Source organism: Limulus polyphemus, unplaced genomic scaffold (genome assembly GCF_000517525.1).
Source record: "Limulus polyphemus unplaced genomic scaffold, Limulus_polyphemus-2.1.2 Scaffold3505, whole genome shotgun sequence".
Taxonomy (NCBI): Eukaryota; Metazoa; Arthropoda; class Merostomata; order Xiphosura; family Limulidae; genus Limulus; species Limulus polyphemus.
This window is the reverse complement of record NW_013669115.1, coordinates 54,073-60,433: the sequence shown is the minus strand read 5'-3', so window position 1 is coordinate 60,433 and position 6,361 is coordinate 54,073. Positions and strand designations below refer to the sequence as shown.

Genomic DNA, 6,361 nt, shown 5'->3' with positions numbered 1-6,361 from the left:
GGGACCAGTTGAGGCTTGAAGATGGTATTCTTCTCCGGAAATGGGAAACTGCAGATAGGAAAGTGACGACCTGGCAAACGGTAAAATTGAGAAAATTACGGGAAGTTGTGCTGCGTCAATCCCATGATACTTTAACATCATGTACTGCAGGTCCTGTACCATTCTTCTACATCTTGCCTCATATCTATCCAGTAAAATCTCTGTCGTAGGTGACTCAATGTTTTCTTAACTCCGAGATGTCCTCCTGTTCAACTATCATGGGATTGACGCAGCACAACTTTTTTTAACTTTCTCGGTATAACTGTTTGCCAGGTTGCCACTTTTCCATCTGCAGTTTCCCATCTCCGGAGAAGAACACCATCTTCAAGCTTCAACTGGTCCCATTGTGTCCAATAGTTCTTTGTCACAGTGCTTAAGCTAGACACCTTCTCCCAAGCAGGGCACAAAACACTTGTTTCTAGAAAATCAATTATTGGCTTCAAATCTTGGTCTTTCTCCTGCTCTGCTTTAATAGCTATACCTGGTTCCGTTTCACCAACACTTTGATTCAGCTTGATAACACCTGGTTAGTTCAATTTCTGTTTTAACACTTAACGGAATTTAGCCTTTGTCGTTCCCAAACGTCATTTTATCAAATTTAATTACACACATCCTTTGTAGTAAGTAGTCCAACCCTAGTATGCATTGGTCTTCAATGTCAGCCAAGTATACTTTGTGAATGTCCTTTAAGCCCATGAGTTCAATAGTTACCCACACTGGTACCCACAACCTTGCATAATGTCCTGTCACACCATAGAGCTTCTGTATGGTTTCTGGTACTCCTTTGTGAACTTTTAGCCATCCAGCTTTCCTGTCACGTAGACACCATGTGTGCTTGCCATTTTACACCTAGCTGTTGGGACTTTCACAGTGGGGGTTGGTGGGCGTCCCTCAACACCAACCACTACTGGTTTCCTAGAGGCTGACTTATTGGTAGTATTCTTCTTACACTGGCTCCTCATATGTCCTTGCTCTCCACAGTTCCAACAACCTTTCTGGGTAGCAGCTTTTCCTGCTGTTGCATCTTCCCTGTGTTGAAGTTGCCAGCATTGAGCTTTCTTGTGCCCAGGTTTGTTACAGTACCAGCAAAGTCCCTGAAACTTCTCTGAAAGTTGACCTTTTCTGGCCTTGAATCCTGACGACTGTAATAACCTTGGTACCTGTGTGCTGGACTTAATGTAGGATTCAAATTCAAGAGCTCTAGCCATTGCATTCTGCATAGTAGAAGGGTGTGCTTGCTTCACTTGTATCTTCAGTTGTGGACTGTCCAAGGCATCTACAAACTCATCCCCCAGCAACAACCTGAGAACATCGGATGGCACAGTTGGGTAGGCCTTGTGTGCCATACTTTCCAAATCCTGTGCCAGCTCTTGCAGCCTCTCCCCTTTAGCACGGATTCTCGTCCTAAACCTAACCCTGTAGACTTTGGACTGATCTTGAGTTCCATACCCGAGTTCTAGAGCAGTTACCAGTGCTCTATAGTTGTGCCTGTCGTCTGTTGACAACTGTCCAAGTATTTCCAGTGGTTGTCCCTTGAAGCTCATTGCCAGATATACTGCTTTTTGCTCCTCTGTCCATCCATTCATCACTGCGGGGATCTCAAATTGTGCTCTGTATGTTTCTCATGGTGCCTTCCCATCGAATTCCTGTGGTTCCTTCGTAGATCACCCCTATTGCTGACGTTTATATCTGGGATGTGACTTCTAACAGGACTGAAAATGTCTGCATTAGGGTTTAGTTGCGGGGTCTGGAAGGGGCTTGCCGTTGTCTGGGGCTGATTAAGTCCGTGTTTAATGTATCCTCCTTGTGTAAAAGACAATAAATCATCTTAAATGTATTTCATTCGCTTTGAAATTATCAATTTGTACTTGTTGCCACTGTTGTTGGATATTTTGTAGTTGCTGCTGACTTTCCTGCAACTGTTGGAGACTTTCTTCCTGTTTCCTTTCTTGCTCCAGTTGCCACTGCTGTAATCTCTCTTCTTGTTTATTTTCTTTCTCCTCTAACCACTGCTGTAGTCTCTGTTGATTATTTTGCTCTTCAAGCTACCACTGTTATAAGTTTTCTTGACACTGTCGTTGTCTCTCTTCTTGTTTCTTTTCATTTTCCTCCAACCACTGCTGTAATCTCTCTTCTTGTTTCTTTTCTTTCTCTTCCAACCACTGTTGTAGTCTCTTTTCTTGTTTATTTTCTCATTCTTCTTGTTTCTTTTGCTGTTCTTGTATTTTTGCCATCAAATCTGCTAAGTCGTAGTTTGATTTGCCACTTATCGTTTCCTTTTGTTTCTTTTCCATCCCACTCTCTCACACCAATTTGTTACGTCTCTGGTCGTTTTTTAATTTCCCGTATAATTTTGCCTCAAGAAAAGTTATTCATATTGTTACGGCTCTGGTCGTTGGTTAATTTTCCGTAGAAATTCTTTCCGAAAAAACTTTAGCGATACAAGTCGTTTCTTAAATAAAACTAGTTTATTCTTTCTCAAAATAACTTTGCAATACACTTAATTTCCACAGTAACTTTAACTTAAACACACACTACAATTCACAACGATTCACGCACTTTACTTATGTCACTGTCTGCAATTATCTATGCCGTCACTTCTTGCCGGCCTAAAGAGCGTCTGGCAAACACGAACCATCTAGATACTCATTACGTGTTATTAGCGTCACGTGACTTCCGCTGTTATTGAGGAGAAACCTTACAGTTGTTTAGTGTGTGGAAAACAATTTGGAACCAAAGTTGATTTAAAAATACATGAAACAATACACGCTGGGGAGAAACCCGACAGTTGTACAGTGTGTGAAAAACAGTTTGGAGCAAAGAGTCAATTAGAAACACACGAAAGAATACACACTTACAGTTGTACAGTGTGTAAAAAATGATTTAGAGAAAAGGATTATTAAAGATACATGAAAGAATTTACACTGGGGTGAAACCTTACAGTTGTACAGTGTGTGGAAAAAGGTTGGGAAACAAGGCTTATTTTAAAATACATGACATATATTATAGTTGTACAGTATGTTAAAAAAAAAGTTTAGAAGAAATAGTGATTTAAAAACACACGAAAAAATACACACTGGGGAGAAACCTTACAACTGTACAGAATGTGGAAAAGAGTTTGGAGCAAAAAGTCAGTTAAAAGTACATTAAAGAATACCCACTGGGGAGAAGCCTTACAGTTGTACAGTGTGTAGAAATCAGTTTGTAACAAATGTCAATTAAAAACACACGAAATAATACATACTGGGGAGAAACTTTACAGTTGTACACCGTGTGAAAAACACTGTGGAACAAATGGTGAATTAAAAATACATGAAAGAATACACACTGGAGTGAAACCTTACACTTTTACAGTGTGTGAATAACGGTTTGGAAACTAGAATTATTTAAATACACATGAAAGAATACACACTTGGGAGAAACCTTGCACTTGTATAGTGTGTAGAAAAGAGTTTGATAAAAAAAGTCGTTTGAAAACACCTGAAAGAATAAAAACTGGGGAGAAACCTCATAGTTCTACAATATGGGAAAACAGTTTGGAACAAAGAGTCCTTTTAAGTACATTAAAGAATACACACTGAGGACAAACCTTACAGTTGTAAAGTATGTGAAAAACAGTTTGGAACAAAAGGTGAATTAAAAATACATGGAAAAATACACACTGGGCAGAAACCTTTGTGTTGTATATTGTGTGAAAAACACTGTGGAACAAATGGTGAATTAAAAATACATGAAAAAATACACACAGAGAAGAAACCTTCCAACTGTACAGATTGTGGAAAGTAGCTTGGAAGAAAAAGTCAATTTATAGTACACAAAAGAATACACAGGGAGGAGAAATCTTACAGTTGTACAGTGTGTAGAAATCAGTTTGGAACAAAGGGTGCTTTAAGAGTACATGAAAGAATACACACTAAGGAGAAACCTTAACGTTGTACAGTGTGTGAAAAAACAGTTTGGAACAAAGTGTCAATTAAAAATATATGAAATAATACACACTGGGGAGACAACTTACAGTTGTACAGTGTGTGAAAAACAGTTTTAAAGAAATAGTGATTTAAAAAGACATGAAAGAATACAAACTGGGGAGATAACTTACAGTTGTAGAGTGTGTGAAAAACAGTTTGGAAGAAATAGTGATTTAAAAAGACATGATAGAATACACACTGTGGAGAAACCTTACTGTTGTACAGTGTGTGAGAAACAGTTTTGATCAAATGTTTAATTAAAAATACGTGATAGAAGACACACTGAGGAGAAACGTTATAGTTGTACAGTGTGTGAAAAAGAATTTGGAAGAAATAGTGATATAAAAAGACATGAAAGAATACAAACTGGGGAGATAACTTACAGTTGTACAGTGTGTGAAAAACAGTTTGGATCAAATGTTTAATTAAAAATACGTGATAGAAGACACGCTGAGGAGAAACGTTATAGTTGTACAGTGTGTGAAAAAGAATTTGAAAGAAATAGTGATTTAAAAAGACATGAAAGAATACACACTGGGGTGAAACCTTACAGTTGTACAGTGTGTGAAAAACAGTTCGGAACAAAGGGTAAGTTAAAAATACGTGTTAGAAGACACACTGGGCAGAAACGTTATATTTATACAGTTTCTGAAAAACACTGTGGAACAAATGGTAAATTAAAAATACACGAAAGAATACACACTGGGGAGAAACCTTACGACTGTTCAGATTGTAGAAAACAGTTTGTAACAAAGAGTGTTTTAAACACACTGGGGAGAAACATTACAACTGTACAGATTGTAGAAACAGTTTGTAACAAAGAGTGCTTTAAAAATACATGAAAGTACACACACACTGAAGAAAAACTGTATTGTTGTATAAATTGTCGAAAACAGCTTCGGAAAAAAGTGACTTAAAACAACATCAAAAACACATACTTGTGAGAATTATAGTTGCAATATGTGTGGAAAAGACTTTAGATAAAACAGTTCCTTAAAATAGCATGAACATATACGTACTGGATAGAAACCCTGAAGTTGTGAGTTTTGTAGAAAGCTATTTCAAAGTAACTCTTAACTTGAAAAACATGAAGGGAATACATACTGGGGTGAAACCTTACAGTTGTGTAGTATGTAATCAAGAGGAAATAGATCAAAAAGGAATACATACTGTACAGATAACTTTTCAGTTTATTTAAAACAGTTTGCAACAAAAGATAGTGTTACGTCTGTGCTCGTTTGTTTAGAAATATCATAAAGGAATATATACTGGAGTTTTTCAGTTTATTGAAAACAGTTTGGAACAAAAGATAGATTAAAATACTTGAGAGAAAACATACTGTTGTCTACTGTGTTGTGAATAACTTGGAACAAACGGTAACTACTACTGAATGTGATACTTGTTTATAAGTTGTTGAACCACAAGAGACAGGATTAAGGTGTATAGATCTGTCTTTGGTGTGTTTTTGATACCTGTAATTGGAAATTATACTGTGTTAGTGTTGACATGGTAAACCTGTATCTGTATATTAATATTCCAGTATATACTGAGAATGTGCTGCTATGATTCATTTTCATGGATTTGAATAAACACTTACAGCCTTTTGGGACGTGATTGACTCCAAACCTCCAGTCTCATGATTTTTTATGTTGAAGAAAGTAGTCATTGAGTTTGTACGAAGATTATTCTGTTATAAACATGATAAAAATAAATAGAATATTGATAAACAGTTTTATTTTGTCTAAATATTGACATTTCTAGATATTAAAATTACATATACACATTTCGAAAAGAACTTTAAAATATTGATGTCAGTCATCATGTTCAGAGAAAAGAGTATTAGAAGATTTTGTTATAAACAACCAATTAAAATGGGAAGATATCTCCTAGAATTAACCATGAAATCACTAACTTAATGTTGGTTGTTGTAACAATATACCATCATATTTCCACAGCTGAATTAAAATTGTTTGAAATATGGACTGATACCAACATTTTTCTGTTTTCAGTAGTAAGTCGATGTAGAAAAAGATTTTATAAAGTGTGAAACTGCATAAGTTGCATCTTAATTATTTTTTATCTTAAATGTTTGATGCTCATTGTAAAAATCATTAAATTTAATTTAAAAGCTTATCAAATAAAGTAATATATAAGGTATTTATTATTAAAACCTGGCGTGGCCTTTTAATTTGGGTGCTCAACTCATAATGTACAAGTCATGGGATCAAAACGTGTTACTGAACATGCTTGGTCTCTCACCTGTGTAATGTGACGGTCAATCCTACTATTGGTTGGTAAAGAGTAGCCCTAGAATTTATAGTAGGCATTGTTGACTAGCTTTCTTCCCTGTAGTC

At 36.3% G+C, this 6,361-nt stretch overlaps 3 long non-coding RNA genes across 3 annotated transcripts in view; 2 read left to right on the top strand and 1 right to left on the bottom strand.

Annotated features, from left to right (window-relative positions):
- The window catches only part of LOC111088302, a 9,129-nt gene extending 5,888 nt beyond the window's left edge, over positions 1-3,241 (bottom strand). Inside the window, exons 1-2 of the long non-coding RNA XR_002612860.1 lie at positions 3,099-3,241; positions 445-450 (exon numbers count right to left, since the gene is read on the bottom strand). This is a non-coding gene — a long non-coding RNA (uncharacterized LOC111088302). The remainder of the gene's footprint in view (positions 1-444; positions 451-3,098) is intronic.
- LOC111088300 lies at positions 2,940-4,418 on the top strand. Its single transcript, XR_002612858.1, has 2 exons — positions 2,940-3,003; positions 4,163-4,418. It is a non-coding gene; the product is annotated as an uncharacterized LOC111088300 (long non-coding RNA).
- On the top strand, positions 3,264-3,928 carry LOC111088301. Its single transcript, XR_002612859.1, has 2 exons — positions 3,264-3,371; positions 3,874-3,928. It is a non-coding gene; the product is annotated as an uncharacterized LOC111088301 (long non-coding RNA).
- Positions 4,419-6,361: the final 1,943 nt, after the last annotated feature.